An 18,581-nucleotide genomic window follows, 5' to 3' on the forward strand; every position below is an offset into this window, starting at 1 on the left:
ACAAAATAGTTACTTGCTCGTGGTTACTTGTATTTCTCAAAATATTGTTCTTATTCCGTTCGTAACGCAACTGCGCAATCGTAGTCAAACATTTAGAAGATTCCATTTTCTTAGTTCACGAATACCGCAAACCATTTACATGGATAATGCGTCACAACTAATTAGCCGCGAACTAAAAACATTTCTTAATAAATACAAGGTGCCTAACCAGTTTTTAATAGCAAAGTACAGTCCATATTAATAATACGGAACGCTACAATAAACTAATAATATCCTGCGTCTCCACCTTTGTTAACGATGACCATAGGACTTGGGACGTTAACATCCTAAAGTACAATTCGCTATAAATAATCTGTGAACGAGGTAACCGGTTATACTCCTTCCTTCCTGTTTACGGCAGAGAGTTAGTGAACTTGTGGTTCACACTTCGTTGATAACGATTTGGGGAATGAAATACTTTTTCTACCTCGCGATAATTACGCACAAAACATGGGTTTCTTGACCCATATATTTGATAAAGTTCAACACTCACTATATAACGCACATCAAAAAAACATTGCGCGTTACAACTTACGCCGAAAACCGGCTGAATTAATGTGGGAGACTTGGTCTGGAAGCGCACGTATTTCTTAAGTGATAAGTCTAAATACTTTAGCAAAAAACTGCACCAAAGTTCGTTAAATGTAAAATAACTAAAAAAGATCTCCACTCGTTTTCGAATTACAGGATCTTTCTGGTAACGATTTAGGTGCATGGCATATTAAAGATTTAAAATTGACACCGGGCGGCAGGTAGCGTCTGCGCACATTAATAAATAATGCATTACTTGCTTCCTTATCAATGTAGGTACTAATTACATAATGCATCTGGACGGGCGATCAGCTGTCGCGCGCCGTCACATCAGTCTCCGTTTAGGCACCGGCGAATGCGCACGCGTATTAATTTAATTTTTGTCTTATCACACTCCCTATCACTTAGACGCACGGTTCTATTTATAGAATCAAGTCATTTTAGCGCGCCGCCTCCGCGCGACGTATAATAGCTGCCCTTTTGCACTATTATTTCTTTAAATCTATAGCGCGTACATATTACTTGGTACACGCTAAACTAGTATAATCATTTGTCGCGGTCCGCCACTCATTATTTAATATAATTGATATCTGTCCTTAAGCCTTTACCCGAGAACTTGCAACTCGTTAAAAAGTATTTTTAAAATTTGAATTACGGAACCCGTGCGGTTGGTAACACGTAAAATATGCCCTTAGCCTCTGTAATTCAAAACTCTAATGATTGGAACGGATGGTAATTTCAATCACAGATTTAATTAATGTCTATAATTATATTTTTATGAAATGCATACAACGTCCACCTTCCATTAACACATTTATTCCTTGACATAAGGGTCAACAAGCCTCTGTTGTTGTTGACCCGCCATGAGAGTAGAAGTATGATCATAGTATGAGAGACGACGTATGTAAAGGTTATGTCATAGAGTATTTTTATTTCTTTAACGAAATTTGCTATGAGGCTCAAATTCTTTTGGAGGGACGGGCGTACTGTCACAATGCACATAGGCGATCGCTGACATCTTAGTTAGCTCAGTGTAAGCTAGATGGCGCTTTTCAATAAGGGATCTCTGAGCAGAATGGCGGACGAACTCTAGAGGTCGCCACCGTAGTTTTCTCTTGACTTATTTATTTACGTAATAATATGTATTTAATATTTATTTTTATTACTTATTTATTTTATAAAAGTAGGCATTTTATTACACTCATTTACTACACGAGTTTGTACGACTAAATATATCTATAACAACTCACCCTTGACCGTTTTTGTCGGCCAAGGGGGGTGCTGTCGATCAGCTGTGACCGGGGAATTCTAACTGTAATATTCTCGCCTTAAAAGCTGAAGCACAGCTGTAAGACACACATTCAACAGCTCAGACTACACTAAACAGCTTCCTCGAAAGCTCCATACGCCCAGACTTGGTAAGTTCTCCGATATTTAACTTTTGTGTTTTCTGTGTATTTTATTAGAATATTTTCTTTATAATTTAACTTTGTGTAATTGAACTGAAGGCTTCCCCTGGCCAGGGAATCTTTTATTTCAAACATTTCTTATACTTAATATTTTAACACTTGTTAATTTCTCTCATCCGTTGTTATAAACTCAGAACCTATGTTAATGCTTATTACTTTTATGCAACGGATGCGTACCGGTGTTAAAATAAATTCAAACTCAGCTAAGTAACGTTTAATTTCAAATGTAATCCTCTAAACGGTTATTTAGTGAACTGTTGTATTTCAAATTTAACGTCACTTAGGCTATTTATTTTACCTTTTGTTTTTTTAAAAATAATTATATAAAACTAGAATCACTTTCCTTTGCCTGCCTGTAACTCCGTATGATTGTCCTTGCCACTCACTGCAATTCAGCTCACCCTAAGAGTTGGGCATCGCTGCAGAGGAGTGACTGGCAAACAATCTAGCACTGGACCACAACTGACACCACCTAATTTACAGGGCACCTCCGTACGGCTTCAACTTCCACACCTTTGTACGGCTTACAACCTTCGTACAACTTTCAAAGCTCCGTTCGGCTACAATTCTCACGGCTCAGGCGGCTCCTTTAACCTGACACTAAGCCCTGACGGCCTTAACTTCCGGAGTACTGCACATCCTTCCTGGCTCGTCCAAGACCCTGATCGCTCCTGCGTGGAACACTTGTCCAGGCTGCTCGTCCTGCGCGCCCTAAGGCCCCTTTTGACCTCGGCACCGACGACCACTCAGCTGGACCAGGCCCCCCTGCTGTGGCCAGCCTCTTCGCTCCGGGTTCTTCTCTCCGACTCCAGGGAAGTGTAGGCCAGTGAGACCGAATAATCAGAACCACCTCTCAATAAAATCTCTTGAACTCACTACCTGAGATTCTCGTAATACTTTTACTTTTAATTTTGTCAAATTAGGCCTGTTATTTTTTGTGTTCAATATTTAATTAAAAAATTGTTAAAAAGTCTTATTGTTTTACTCAAAGAATAACTTACTAGGCCTCCTTTAAGGTCAAACCTCCCCTCAAGAGGTCTGCCTTGACAGGGTATCAAATAAGAAGGACAGAAGCTACGATGACTGAAATATTCAGGAATGTAATCAGAGATAAAGGCCTTTGGTTCTTTTATAAAGGTTTTGCTCCGTACTATATCCGACTCACTTGCCACACCATAATAACGTATTTTTTCATGGACTCTTTAATGGAAATATATCTAGAAACAAGACGAGTGCTTGTTTTAAAAAAAATGTGAAATCGTAAAATGTCAGCTTGTGACCGAAAGAATAATGTTCCTTTGTGTCAGTCTTAAAGTTTTTTTTTACTCATCTAAAAATCCTCTCTTCAAAAATAAAAAAAATAACATTTAAATCTTGACGCAATAACGGAATTATATTTAAATAAAATGGGTAGTTTGTGTTTGTAGCGCACGTTTCAGTACCTATACTAAATAAGATCCGTTCGCATTGTCTATAAGTAATTACTTAGTATATTTTGTAATTAATTGATTAAATGGTTGTATGTCACTAAATTCTGCGACTATTTTTGAGTTATGAGCGTTTATAAGTTGACTATAACTAAACATTATAAAAACTGAATAAAATGAAACAAAACATCTGGTTTAACAAAATACTGAATTGTATCAAATTGGTTCGCTTAAACAAAATGTTAAGCCACTTGTTTCAATTATAATGGAATTTGTTTTTTACTAATACGAGTATTCGTACGTTACTTTTAAATGCTCGATAACTTGAAAAAATACAATGCTCTTTTCAATAAATTGCAAAAGTACTACCAACAACCTATGTTTGACATTAATTTCTATCACCCACATTCGAGTCAGGCATTAGGAGAATCGGATTATGCCTAGCGTGTGACTATACCTAGGCAACTCAGCCACATGAGAGGGATACCTATTTACCTACATAAATGTGTTCAGTAGCTCCGCTAATTCCTCCCTTGCAGGGCTTCAATTAGTCACCATTGACATAGTTCGCTAGTCACATAGAAATTGTAGTGTTGGAAACACATATTTTACATATTCATTCTGTTTTAAGTAGCAGTTCCGTAGGGCGGAGTGAGAAAAGAACTACCGTCATCAACATACATCGCGTGTTTTGAAATAGTTTTCCAAATGTGAAACGTGATCCGAAATTACATAGAACAAATTAATGAAATTTAACTTTGACAGAATAAAATTTTATTTCCGACGTAAATTCAAAATGTTTAATCTGTATAAGCACATCCAGCAAGCGAATAATGTCGATGGGAAGGAACAGAAAGAGCCAGAGTACACTGGCCACGATAGGTTCTATCAAGAGCGTCCTCGGACGAGTTATCGGAAGAAGAAACGTCGTGGAGCCTGCAGGAGGGCCCAGTCGGCAGCTGAGCTGAATCCTGAGTCCATTGCTGCAGCTAACAGAAGAGACGCTTTTCGTATACGCTCGGTTTCTACTGACAAAGAGGAGAGCGAAGGTAACGTTAACATCTGTTGACGATTTTAACTTGCTTTTGTGGTGTGAGTACGTGGCTAGGGTAAAAATTTGACTACGGAAGGAAAAAAAGATATTAAAATAGTCTAGTATAGACGTGCTACTTACGCGCTCCTCTATGCTACAAAGATTTGTACCCTACATTTGAGACTCTACTGTAAACATTTTCTTTAGGCCACCCGGCCAGTGAGTGATAGAAGCCTGAGTGGATAGTCGGTAGAGTTAAAGCTTGCGTTACTTTTATTTATTGTTTTATTACTTATGTTTTGTGACACTTTTATGAAGAAAGAAGGAGGCTTCCTGTGGGCGACTGTTCGACCCGCGTGTAATGTAGCTATTCAGTTATCTTCGTATGGAAAATTTGTTTTGAAAGCAATTACCTATATACCTACTAAAGTCGTTGCATATGCCACTTGGCGCAAATATATCGGCTGCGGGCTGCATGCTGCCCACAGGCCGCAGTTTGACGACCACTGTCAAAGACCAAGGTTTGCTGATTGATGTGTTTTGTTTTATTCCTCACCCAAGATCAAGGGAAGGACGACAACGACGGATCGTCCGCTTGTAGTTCAAGTATTCAGTTTAATTTTATTTCATTTATTTTTGGATATATTTAAGATTAACACCATAAGCATGCTTTTAAGATCAAAAATCTCACGAAATGAAGTTACTACAATATTTTGTTGCAACTTTTGCTTTACATACATATTAGTGGGTGGGTCAAACTAACTTGACTGTACGCTCTTGTAAGGTTTATTATCGGAAATTTTGATTTAAATGTAGTTACGTCTTTCATCGATCAATGTTTGGACATTTATCAACCCATCAAAGCCCCAAAGAACTTTTGCCCCCCCCCCCTCCACAGCATGTGCGACCAGCACGCCAGCACGAGCGCGGCACGCCATGCAGTATCAAACTCATTTACCGACCTTGGGCTTCATGACAAGAAACTTAGTACGGGCAATGACACATTTACCGACCATGGTTTCATGACAAGCACATTAAGGTCGAGGGTTTTATTTGGGGGTTGCAACCAAGGTAGCCTGCATGTTACGACACTGTTTATGAGCAAGTGTGATGAAAAATATTGTTTTGTTTAACCTACCAATTGGTTCACGAGATCATCAGGTGACCCGACAAAACTGAACTTCGTATACTGATTAAAATTTAACATTCTCACTTAATATAGTTTAATAAACAATATGATTAATTGATTAATCGTCTCGCGTGTTCGTTTTATTTATATCGGAATGGCGAGATAAAACAGCTTATATGTAAACTATATTGGCCGTAGATTAAGATAGGTGGTTGATTCGCACGTAGGTATCCAAAGTTAGGATTTGTCGGCTGTGCGTTTCAACCAGAGATGTGCGAGGGTGTCAACCAATAGAATAGACGCTTCATTTACAAACCAAGCCTATGGTGCGTAACAAAATTTGCGAATAACTTACCTTTATTCACGAGAAAACCTTGTAATGCACGTCCGAATTAACAAAAATTCACTATCAAATTTTGTTACTTTACGACGTTTACACATGGCAGTAACGCCAAAGGACCCCAGACCTAGAGTATGGAAAATGTGGTTTCAGTTAAATATATTCAGATTTTGATAAGTTATAGATTTCAAAGTCCTGAACAAAAGTCTTTAAAAAACTAAACTGAACTCTGAAAGGGACTCTGAAACAGAGGTAGCACCCTTATAGACTATATCGAAAATACAAACTGAAATATAGATGCATAGAAAAACCAGAAAAATAAGACCAGCGCTGGGAATCGAACCCAGGTCCTCGGCATTCCGTGCCACGTGCTATACCACTACACCACCACTGGACAGTGATACAGACACGAATTTCTCCTATGCACCACATATCTCAGCTTGTTTGTTTTCTTATTTAGTCACTTAAGCAGCGACACTAGCGACATCAATGCTGTAGCCCTCATCGACAAACTTTCAGCACCCCATTGGAAGTAACCGCTCACCCGGACAAGAGATGTCGTTAGTGAGCAATCTATGTAAGATTGGTTTTTTGGAATCTTTTTGTATTTTTTTTTTATTTGTTCAGTACTTTAAATCTATAACTGTTATAGTATGTGGTATAACATATCAAAATCTCAGGATATTTAACTGAAAGATATATTGAACTTTAAACCTATTCGTTTGCGTTAAAATACAACTACTCCTGCTTAGGCTCCTGATCGATCATGGGTTTCAGAAGAGAACTCGGAAAAGACACCGCTAGTGGCGCAGAAGATCGACTCGCTGGCAAAGCTGCTGTTCAACAAGTCCATCATCGGGACGGGCTCGGGCAAGTCATCACCGTCGGAGGCCCCTGCCTCCCCCAAGTATGTATAACCTCGTGGGCTCGCGTAGTTTACAAAGGACCATTATCACTAAGAATAACCGCCGAATGTACTTCATAAAGTACAAATTGTTCATTGAAATAAGAATCTTAAGAATTTTGAAATAATATCTAAAATAACAAAGCTGGTGAACCGTGTCTAGGGCTTAAGTATAAAAGTCTGTTAAAAAAGTCAGGACCCAGGTGGATAGACTATACTCTTCTTCTCTTTTAAAATATGGCTTTTCTGTCCTAATTAATAGGACAATTTCGCCAGTGTCAAGGTAACTCTCTTTGAGAGGGACGTTGTACGGTGATTGTAGTGTTTGCAACTTGATAGTAAAATTCCAGAAACCACGTGGAGACAACTTGCGCATTCAAAAATGTTAGACATGAGAGCAATATAAAATTTTGGGATCATTGTTCACTGTTAAGGTTAATCGCCGCATAAAACACTATCAAAATTATACTTCAACTAGCCAAAGAAACAGAAATAGCAAAATTATTTATTGTCTACATCCGCCATCTTCGAATGCTAGAAATCGAATCGACTATACTCTATCAAAAATACAAACTGAGACATGGATGCACAGAAAAACCAGAAAGAGACCAGCGCTGGGAATCGAACCCAGGTCCTCAGCAATCCGTGCTGCGTGCTATAACCCCTACACCACCGCTGGACAGGAATTTAGACACGAATTTTTCCTATGCATACATATCTCAGGTTGCTTATTTCTACTACGCTACTTATGCAGCAGCACTAGCGACATCTATGTTTCGCTCTCATCGAGAGACGTCACATTCTTTCGGAACCAACCGCTCACCCAGACAAGAGATGTCGCTACTAAGCAATCAAATTATGATTGGTTATTTGGAGTCTTTTTGTATTTTTTACCAAATTTCTTACTTTTACGGGTATCCCGTGAAACCATATCGAAAATACAAACTGAGAAATTAAAAAATACAAAAAGACTCCAAATAACCAATCGACTATACTCTATTTATTAAACCAAGATACTGACAGATGACAGCCTGTAGCTGTGTCTGATTCAATACAATACAATGACTCTTAATTGTACACCACATTTAGTAAACAATGCAGAAAACAGGTACACAGAGAGAAAGAGCAACCGATTAGAGCGACCTTAATTTCGATTGTCTGACATCTCCTAGTCAGGACCATAAGCCGGAGGCCGTATTGTCTAATATGCTGACGTTCGCGATTTCATCCACCATCTCTTTCTACCCTCGTCTTATACCGTGTGTGAGAAAGAAGCGGTGAAAACGATTGTGATTCCAAGCGTTTTAAACAATAAGGAAGGCCTCAGATTAGATTAGTATACGATTATTTTTCTTTTTCTTTTAGAGTTAGTGAACGATCGATGGAGAGCTCAGCTGCGTTTGAAATCTGCACAGAATACCTGTCACAAACGACAAGGTATTCTACTCTTACTTATCTACATTTCGATTATTTTTTCTACATCATCACTGACAAACAAACAGACAGAATTGCAGACTTCGACGGACCACTACCACTACAAACTCTTGCTTTACGGCCTCGCAATGTATACTCTGGCCAGCGAAAGCTGTCCACGATAAACGGCGGCAAATTAAAAAAAAAAACGGCCAAGAGCGTGTCGGACACGCCCAAAATAGGGTTTCGTAGCCATTACGAAAAAATTAAGTAATATTTTTCTAAGGATTTCGTATTTTATACGGAATCTTCCAAGTTTAGGTATATTTTATACCTTAGGCTGCTATTTACTCATAAACTACTAATAATTCTCAAGCAAACTTAGCCGGTTTTTCTTGAAAGTTTGATATACTTACTACCATCCTGATTTTTTCATCACCTCCACTTTACGTCTATGGGAGGTAACCTAAAAATTTTTTTTTATTTTTTTTTATTGTACTATCTACTATTTTGTCTGCATAGTTTATATATATATATCCCTGCAAAATTACAGCTTTCTAGCATTGATAGTCCCTGAGCAAAGCCGCGGACGGACAGACAGACAGACAGACAGACAGACATGGCGAAACTATAAGGGTTCCGTTTTTGCCATTTTGGCTCCGGAACCCTAAAAATTAATCGTAAAATGTGTTGCTAAGCGCAAAACTCAGGAATGGCTGGACCGATTTCGCTAATTCTTTTTTTGTTGTGTTTGTTATTGTCAGGAGAAGATTTTTATGAAAGAAAATTTGGAAAAATTACAACGGTGGCGAAGCCGCGGGCAACAGCTAGTATCTAATAAGACTATATCAAATACGACTTCTAGAACCGGTTGGAGATGTCAAACATTTTTTGCATGCTCCACTGTGACAAATATGATTGCAGGAGACTGTACATTGAGAGAGAGAGAGAGAGAGAGAGAGAGAGAGAGAGAGAGAGAGAGATTTATTTACACATATTCGATACACAGAAAAACACACACATTGTTTACTGTTCCAGATATGAGCTGATATCGCAGCTCAGCACGATTGGTTCTCGCCCCAACAAACACTGGTTCGCTGTCCACGACAACTCCATCAAAACTGACAGGCTGCTCACCCTGGTAAGGAATAAGTTCTCATAGAGCACTACAGCTTCTTGATACTTTTGAGTCAGTTCCTATATCGTTTCATTAGGTACTTTGAACTTAGGCGCCCCTTGCCATCTGGCGCCTAGAGTGACCGCCCCTCTATGTCTACCCAAGGGCCGGCGCTGCTGACACCTTTTGTCAGTCCGGTAAAGTTGTCGTCCTACTTAATGCGTTGTACCATCAGCCAAATAAGTGATCTATAAATTTTTAAACAAGTTCCTATCAAATGAATATGTCGCTAAAGTCGAACTTTCAAGTTGACAGACACGTCATTGGCATTATTGTTTTGTGACATACAAACGATTATCAACTTTAGGATGGTAGACCACATATTTGGCTGATGGTACCACCTCTAACGCTGCGTTTCCACCAGAGATTTCCGAGGAATGTGTACCAATAGAAACGCTTTTACCTATCCTCGCTCAGCGCAACTCTAATGAAAAACAGCTCAGCGGAGAAAGGTTTTTGTATATGCAAAACAAGGGAAGAATTTCTGCGAGGGATGTGGAACGAAATACTCAGCCCGCCTCACCACACACCGCGCGCTTATTTGAAGAAAAGAGCTACACGCATTGCATCTACGCATCCTCGCACCGCTCAGCTACCTCGTACTATCGAACCAACTGAATCGTGGACCCACTGTGGAACTCGTAGAAAGTCATAGTGACATCACATTGCTTCACAAGGGAATTTGCTTGACACTTACTGTGTGAACTTACTACGGTGGATCAGGTTAAATGGTTCGACTGTACATCTCTAGTGGAAACACAAGCTAAAGCTTAGTTCTTCTTCAGATGCCGCTTACCAGCAAGTGCCCCATAGAGTTTGGCGAGCGCACCCGAGCCCTGGTGATGGAGATGTTCCGCGGCCTCCATCACCCCTACATCTACCCGGTGCTGGATCTGGAGGTGTGCAGCGCGCACGCGCTTACTGTCATGCCATTTAACGCAAGGGGGAGTCTTAAGGATCTAATTTATAAGGTCAGTTCTTTTATGCTGTAACCAGGTTTGGTTTTAGGGAACTGCTTTCAATCGTGAAGACGCAACACTCATGAAGCTTTGCTAATATAATTGGTTAAGAGTCTATTTAAACTTACAAAGTGTCTGGCTATAAAAATTGGATCTTATACTACTCACTTCCTTACGGCAACTAGGGTTACCTGTCAACGTTCTTATTTTGTTATATGAATAGAGTTCAACTCAAAATTCGAAGCAAGCGAGTGGATACGTAATATTTCCCAAAGCGCTCAATATCCAAACCTCATAGTAGGGGCTCGTTCTTTCCTGTGTTAGCACCATATACATATAAAAAAACTTTCAGCCTTTATACCATAATGAAGGTCTTGCTCTACTGGGCTCAGGCTCAAGGTGTTATTGGTGGACAGTTGCTAGACAGTGTAGGTATGAAAACTGTAATAGTGCATTGTGTCTTAAGGGCGGTAATAAGGAATTACGAACGAGAGTCTATTAGAAGCCCGAAGTCGAAGACTGAGGGCTTTAATGAGTCGATGTTCGTAATTCTAGTACCGCCCGTGCGACATACAATGTTTTTCAATCACATTTGCAAGTAAAATTGTATATTTGTAAAAGAAAAAATATAATTGTTCCAAATATTGGCGATACCTTAGGCTGTGCTCTTGGCAACGTCGCCCTCTACCTCCCTCGGCAGTCGGCATGCGCCGCAACGTGCGTGTGCATGTGGTCCATGTGGTCCTGCAGCAGCGCGCGCACGGGCACGCGGCACGGCGCAGCGCCATCAGTACGGGCACCGACTCATTTACCGACCTTGGGCTTCATGGCAAGAAAATGTGTACGCGCAATGACTCATTTACCGACCACGGGTTTCATGACAAGCACATTAAGGTCGAGGGTTTTATTTGGGGGTTGCAATCGAGGTAGCCTGCATGTTACGACACTGTTTACGAGCAAGTGTGATGAAAAAAAATGATTTATTTTTAAATTAAAAAAAAAACTAAAAAAAATTGACTATTAATTTCTAGAGCACGTGGAACGACGAGTACAGCCGGAAGTATGAGTCTGGCGGCACGGGCCTGCCAGCGTGGCAGGTGGCTCGCTTCGGTCGGCAGATGTTGGAGGGCTCATGTTTCTGAAAGAGAAGGGGTTCCCGCCCTTCAGACACTTGCATTCTGGTAATGTGATGGTGCAGAATGGTGTGGCACGGTGAGTTTGACGGTCACTTTTTTACAGCATCTTCTGTAAACAGGCAATTCAATGTACCTAGTTCATAGACAAGCGTTTTCAGGGCCTCTGTCAAGTCCGTGAGGCAGGTCTCTGCTCTATTGTAACCTATTGAAACAGTACGTCGCGCCAAGTCAGGCCCATCTGCGCGAGTTAGCGGGGAACCTACTGGGTGCCACGTTACTTGGCAGTTTTTTCCAAAAAGTATTATCCTACTAATCCTACTAATATTATAAATGAGAAAGTTTGTGAGCGAGTGAGTGAGTATGTTTGTTACTCCTTCACGCTAAAACGGCTGGACGGATTTGGATGAAATTTAGTATGGAGATAGCTGGTCATCTGGAACAACACATTAGGCTACTTTTTATCCCTATGTTTTTTTTTATTCGACTGGATGGCAAACGAGCAAGTGGGTCTCCTGATGGTATGAGATCACTACCGCCCATAAACATCTGTAACACCAGGGGTATTCTCATGGAACAGGGATAAAATCTCAAAATAACAACCGCTGGGCCTATTCATGTTTGGCATAGTTGTTACAACGCCAATTAAAACCACAATTTAATTTTCGGGAATTCCCACGGAATTTTTGTCTGTTACTTTTTGACGCTATAATGGCAGCACGGATTTCGATGAATTTGAAATTTATATAGCCTGGAAATCTGGAATAATACGCTACTTTCTATCTCAATATTTTCACGGGATAAAGAACACGAAGTAATTCCCACGGGAATAGGGATGTTGACACCACCAATCAATTGACGTACTTTTTATGAGCTGTCAAAACACAATTCTCCCATAGAGTTTGAATGGAAATAGCAACTTATGACGTCACTTGTTCGCACACTCAATCAACTAACTATTTATTTGTTTTAAAGCAACAAAAAATCTAATTTTGCAGTTAATCGAAAATTGATCTGGTTTTCAGGGCTAAAATAAAGCGTTTTTTTACTGGAGTCGTGTCTTCGAATTATTTTTTAATGATGTCAACATCCCTATTTTGTAAAATCCCGGAATTTCAAATCAACTGCTATAGCCCTTTCGAACCCAGCCGATACGATCGTGCGGGTTAATTACAATTTGACATACCCATGTGGTGTCGGGTTAGAATAACACCTCTCCATTTCTTGCTCGGATGTCGTAAGGCTCTGTTTACATTATTCCAGTAAAATCGTTTCAGTAGCATGACACTGCGGCGCTCGATCGACCTCGTGTAACTCGTTAGGTTTGTGACCCCGCAATGTAACAATACTGGAACTATTTCACTGGATTAATTTAAACAGATTCTAAGAGGTAAATGAGATATAAGTTAAGGTGTACCGTTGGCGACAGGCTAGCAACCTTTTTTTATTATTCGACTGGATGGCAAACGAGCAAGGGGGTTTCCTGATGGTAAGAGATCACCACCGCCCATAAACATCTGCAACACCAGGGGTATTGCAGACCCGTTGCCGACCTAGAGGCCTAAGATAGGAAGGATACCTCACGTGCCAGTAAATTTCACCGGCTATCTTACTCTTCACGCCGAAACACAACACACAACAGTTCAAGCACTGCTGCTTCACAGCAGGGTTAGCGAGCAAGATGGTGGTAGCAATCCGGGCAGACCTTGCATTTGAATACAGGTGTGATGTTTTTGTGTGTGTGAATTTGAAATGTTTTGTACCTACATAAGGTTCACTGTCGTAACTCTTACATTTGAATTTGAACTTAACATGGATTGTACAGTCAACGTCATAAATAAGTGATTACTTTTGTACTTTGTCACTTTAACGTCATGTTTTGAAAAGCCATATTAAATTGTGTAAAGACTGATAGCGACATGGTACAGAAATGATCACTTATTTATGACGTTCACTGTACATAAAGTCCATTGTCGTACTAACTTTTTTCATACTCGGTCGGGTGGGTTCGAAAGGGGTATCTACCACAGGTCTGTGCTAATGACTCACTCACTCAGGTAAATACTAGTATTTACATTTGTCCAGGATATGTGGCCTAGAGAACACCCTGACCGGCGCGTCGCCGCGCTGTCCGTGTCCGGTGGGCGCGGAGCACGTGGAGGCGCTCTCGCTCGGGCGCGTCCTGTGCGAGATGTGCGCCGGCGCAGATCACACCGAGCGCTGCTGCCCGACCTCATGCCTCACTACCCGCATGTGAGTCCAGGAATACGGTATTCGACAACTGTTGAATTTGCCATATCCTTTATATTATTATAAAATATAGATACACAGACAATGTTTAGCGAAGTGAAAAATTAATGAGGGCTATCGTTTTTTGTCTCACTAGATGGCGCACTGTTGCCTGAGGTTTTTAAGTATGGCTTTCAAAGTCTTTATTACGGGCGTGAAAACAAAGTTTAGATTAAAATCATATCTAATACACCTTAAAACCGTAACCATAAAAATATCGAGCATGCCACAGTGTTGCATAGTCCCCGTTTGTTCGGAAAAAAGGGAGGACAAAGGTTCCGAAAGACAAAACTGTATAAAAACACAGACATTCATTGCCCCGGAACGCTTATTTGCCATAATTATATTCAGATATTGCAAAATATTCACAAAATTATTCTAATTATAAATAAACCCGCGTAGCTCACCCAAAAACTATGAGATTTGACAATTCGGAGACCTCACGCTACACTAGCGCCTCTAGTGGCGAATTCATGCGCGATAGCCCTCATTCGGTTGAAAATTGGACACGCCCATAGAAACTGGCATCATCTTCTAAGGGCGTGTACATGAAAAACAGGGTCGGTATTTCCATGTTGGTATTATCCGGGCCGGTAAAGAGTGTCACCCAAAAAAATAATACTAGATCCTGATCCTGAACTCCAAACTTTGGATATTCTCCAGGTGGTGGAGATAATCGAGCTGATCTTCGGGCCGCGAACACCGAGTCTGCACGAGCTGCTCCTCAGCGAATTATTCCGCAAGATCGACCTTCGCGAGATGAAGGGCTCCTGCCTTCCGGTCAGTTGGAGCCGTATGTCTAACACGCTGACGTTCGCGGTCGAATTCACGTATTATTCATGCAAATATCAGCCCCGACCGGGAATCGAACCCGGATCTCAAGCTTCATAGTCAGGTTCTCTAACTAATCAGGTCGTTAAATGCGCTGGAAAACCATTATGCATCTACAGATCGATTCACAAGACCTATGGTCTGTCCCAGAATTCGAGATACTAAAATGACAGTCTGAAATGTCAAACGTAAAAATAATGTGGCCAGCATAAAAGGAACAGTGATGCTCCGTGATTTCGGTTTCGTAAATAACCGATAAAATGTTTATTTTACGATAGCAAAAATAACATTAATGCATTCAATATTCTACTTTCCATTTTACTTTATCATACGATGAAGTGATGAAATCTAAGCACAGGTAAAAATACAGTGTTCATCACTTAGTGCCAACGTAAAAAATAATGAGATAAGCGTCAGCGGGACGGCAACATACGAAGTTCGAGTTTTGCATTTCGTAGTCAGGGCCAGCAGGGCTACTACGAAATTCGAAAATCGAAGTTCGTGTCGTTCCGTCCTTCTGACACTACTATTTAATTTAATACGTAAGTGAGAGGGACGTTACGGTACGAACTTTGATTTTCGAATTCCGGAGTAGGCCCTCAGATATCACACAACGTCATTGTTCATGTTTTTCGTATTCAAGTGTTATTGAACCGATTTTCGTTACTTTACTCGTATTGTCATCGGATGTGATCAGTGCGTTTTCTCGTATTTTTATTTAGATATTCATATCATAGAATAATAAATCAAATATTCATTATTCTCATATTATTTAGTTAATGTAAAACTTACTTAGAATGAAATTGAAACTTAAACATCAACATCTATAAAAAGTCGAAATATCTCGAAAACGGTCGCATTTTTATTAGACCTATTTTACCTTTTCTAGAATGTCCTAAGTGCCCTACATTTTAGTACATCACGGATCCGTTCATATCTTAATATTTTACGACATACATACATAGGTACCTACAAAATCTTTCGGTAATAACCGGTTGCGGCACATCACTATTTATGAGACGCAAAAAACAGGTAACACATGAAACGTCATTTTAGTATCTCGAATTCTGGGACAGACCATAATGACTGGATAATGTCACTTAGACATTTTTGTAGGAAAATTACAAATGCATGACATTTTCATTTTTGTGAAGTGTATTCAGATATGAACTTTCATCCAGCTCTTGCCAGCCGCCCTGCGAAGATCATCGCTCCACCGAGTCTGAGGACGTCCTACGCTACATTTGCCGATCCGTAGTCTCCACTCAAGAACTCGTCTACCCCAACGGTTATCGGTTCTTCGGGTTATTATATGGCCGGCCCATTGCCACTTCAGCGTGCTAAAGCGGCGGGCTATGTCGATGACTTTGTTCTCTGTCGGATCACTTCGTTAAGAATTCGATCTTTCAGAGAAACACAATAGCACGTTGAGCAATTTTAAATTTGTGGACCAGCCCTACCGCGATACCGTGAGCGTCCATATGTGTTGAATAGTATATTAATGTGGAATGGTGTCTCCAGAACTTCAACCAGCGCCTGTCCCGTTCTTGCCTGTCGCTTCTGGGCGAGGTGGCGCGCCGGCAGCCGGGCTCCCCGCGCACCCCTCCCTCCACCCGCCGCGGCCCGGGGTCGCCCTGCACTCCACCTGCCAGGAGGTCACTACCACTTTCTACATCACACCTCTAAGGCTGCGTGCTGCCAGGATTGTGTTTATCATAAAACGCTTCATTTACCTACCTATCCTCGCAAGCACATCTCTGGTGGAAACAGCTGAGCGGAGCGAGGCGAGGTGAATAAGGCGTTATTGTGGTTCATGAAAAACACATCCCCCTCAACACATCCTCGCACATCTCTGGTGGAAACAGAGCCATGACAACAATGATATAATTGCATATTTTAAAAAAAATTGGTAATGATAGAGAACGGTTAAAAATCAATCAAAAAAGAAGTTTTTCGCATTTGTCACGAAAAAGTGAAGATTTGCATTAAAATGACGTTAATTGTCAGCGTAGGTAGTATTAGGGGCTGTTTCACCATCCCCTGATTAGTGTTAACTGACGGATAAATGTGATGCCGTCTCCGTCTATTTGAACAAAACAAATAGCGACGGCATCACATTTAACCGTCAGTCTAATCAATGGATAGTGAAACAGCCCCTTAGAGGTGCGATATCATCACATCATCAGCAGGAAGAGATCAACTGCGCGTTGAACAAAGGAGGACGTTAGAACGCTACAATTTATGACAAATTACCAATGTTACCAGTATTTTGCTAATTTATTATTTTCGGTCGCTTCCGCCGCTGTGCCAGCTTTTCTTGTGGTTCCTTGAAAACGGACGGAGCTAGATGTGCCGCAGGTTGTTTTATTCAAAGTTAGATTTATAGGTTTATCTCTTTTCAGGAGGCACTTCGTGGACCAGGACTACACGGAAGAGTGGCAGTGGTGACGTAACTTTAAAAATTTATGCTTTGTCTTTTTTTAATGTTTGTAAAATTGATAATTTGGATAATAAAGAATCTGGGTCTGATTGGTAATTTTATTTTATGCTCCTGTGTTTCGTGTTCTATGTCGAACAGAAAAACAAAATTAAAAGCTCTTTCTTGCACACGGGTTACGGGTGCGAGTTTCTGTGGAAATAACAAAAAATATTTATACTATTTATATCGTTCAAGGAAATTCAAACAGCTTAAGGCACTTGTCCCAACGCCGACGATGAGCGAGAAGCGAGCAGAGCGAGTAACTAGAAACGAGTGGGCGAGCAGTGAAAAGCGAGTGTTCGAGCACGACGGGCGATTACTCGCTCCACTCGCTCGAGCCGGGCGGCCGCCAAGCTAACAGCGCTGAGCGAGTATCGCTGAGCTAGTTTTATAGCTTAGCGAGTTTTATAGCTTGTCGCTGCGACAAAAGGTGTAAGAGCGAGTTCTCGCCGGCAGTGTGAACCGCCAGCGATCAACTATTAATATATATGTCTCTTTTAGTCACACAGGATCTTATATCTTTTGTTCGTTTCTTGAGCGAGAAAATAGTCGATAGCCAATCGTTTCCTCGCCGGCGGGGTAACAAGCAAGTCACTAACTGCAAAAAAAACCTTACGATGCTATGCATAAGTTTGATTATCCCTCTTGACTTTAGGTGGTAATTAGTGACTTTTGCTTACCACCCGACGAATACAATACAATACAATAACTCTTTATTGCACACCAGCACATAGCAAGCAGTACAGAAACACAAAAAAAATCTTTTTCATCTCTCCTGTTCGGAAAGTTTAATTTTTTTTAAATTTTTCGATTAGCCACGGAGTCGAAGATAATTGAGTTACGTCAATGACACTTTTTTTTCACGTTTCGACGTGGCCATCTAGATTAGCTAGCTACATATTAGTAATCTGTGATCTAGATGCACGTCGTGACCAAGGAGTTTATATACAACACTGGAGGTTGAACGCCGAACATCCGTTTAAAACAAGAAATTTGATCTTTATTACGTCACGAACATATTCCATCTCTTTCTTTAGTTAGGTTAAGAAAGAGAAGGATGTCATTCGTGAAATGTGAAAGAAAGAGATGGAATATAAGTAATAAAGGTCAAAATTCTTCATTCGGCGTTCTACCTCCAGTTTTGTAGGTATATAAGCTCCTTGGTCGTGATCAACTCGATTTTTTTTATACCCGGCCGTGACAAGTGGCCAGGGCGAAAAGGTCGAAAGGTAGGAGGTTGGATATAAGTAAATTCAATTTACTGAAAACTGAAATTTAATTGAATGTTATTCTTATTTTTTTGTACTATTTTACTTTCCTCACAGTCGAAATGAAAAGTAGAGTGTCTAACTCGGGTGAAATTACCCATTTCCCCTCGAACTATTGGAATATCTCAGAATATCCCAGAAATATCTCAGGTGAAATGGG

General features: G+C 40.5%; 1 pseudogene; it reads left to right on the plus strand.

Annotated features, from left to right (window-relative positions):
- Positions 1-3,514: 3,514 nt before the first annotated feature.
- LOC141441345 (slowpoke-binding protein-like) lies at positions 3,515-17,298 on the plus strand (annotated as a pseudogene).
- The last annotated feature ends 1,283 nt before the right edge of the window (positions 17,299-18,581 follow it).

Source organism: Choristoneura fumiferana, chromosome 23, assembly GCF_025370935.1.
Source record: "Choristoneura fumiferana chromosome 23, NRCan_CFum_1, whole genome shotgun sequence".
In the NCBI taxonomy this organism is placed as follows: domain Eukaryota; kingdom Metazoa; phylum Arthropoda; class Insecta; order Lepidoptera; family Tortricidae; genus Choristoneura; species Choristoneura fumiferana.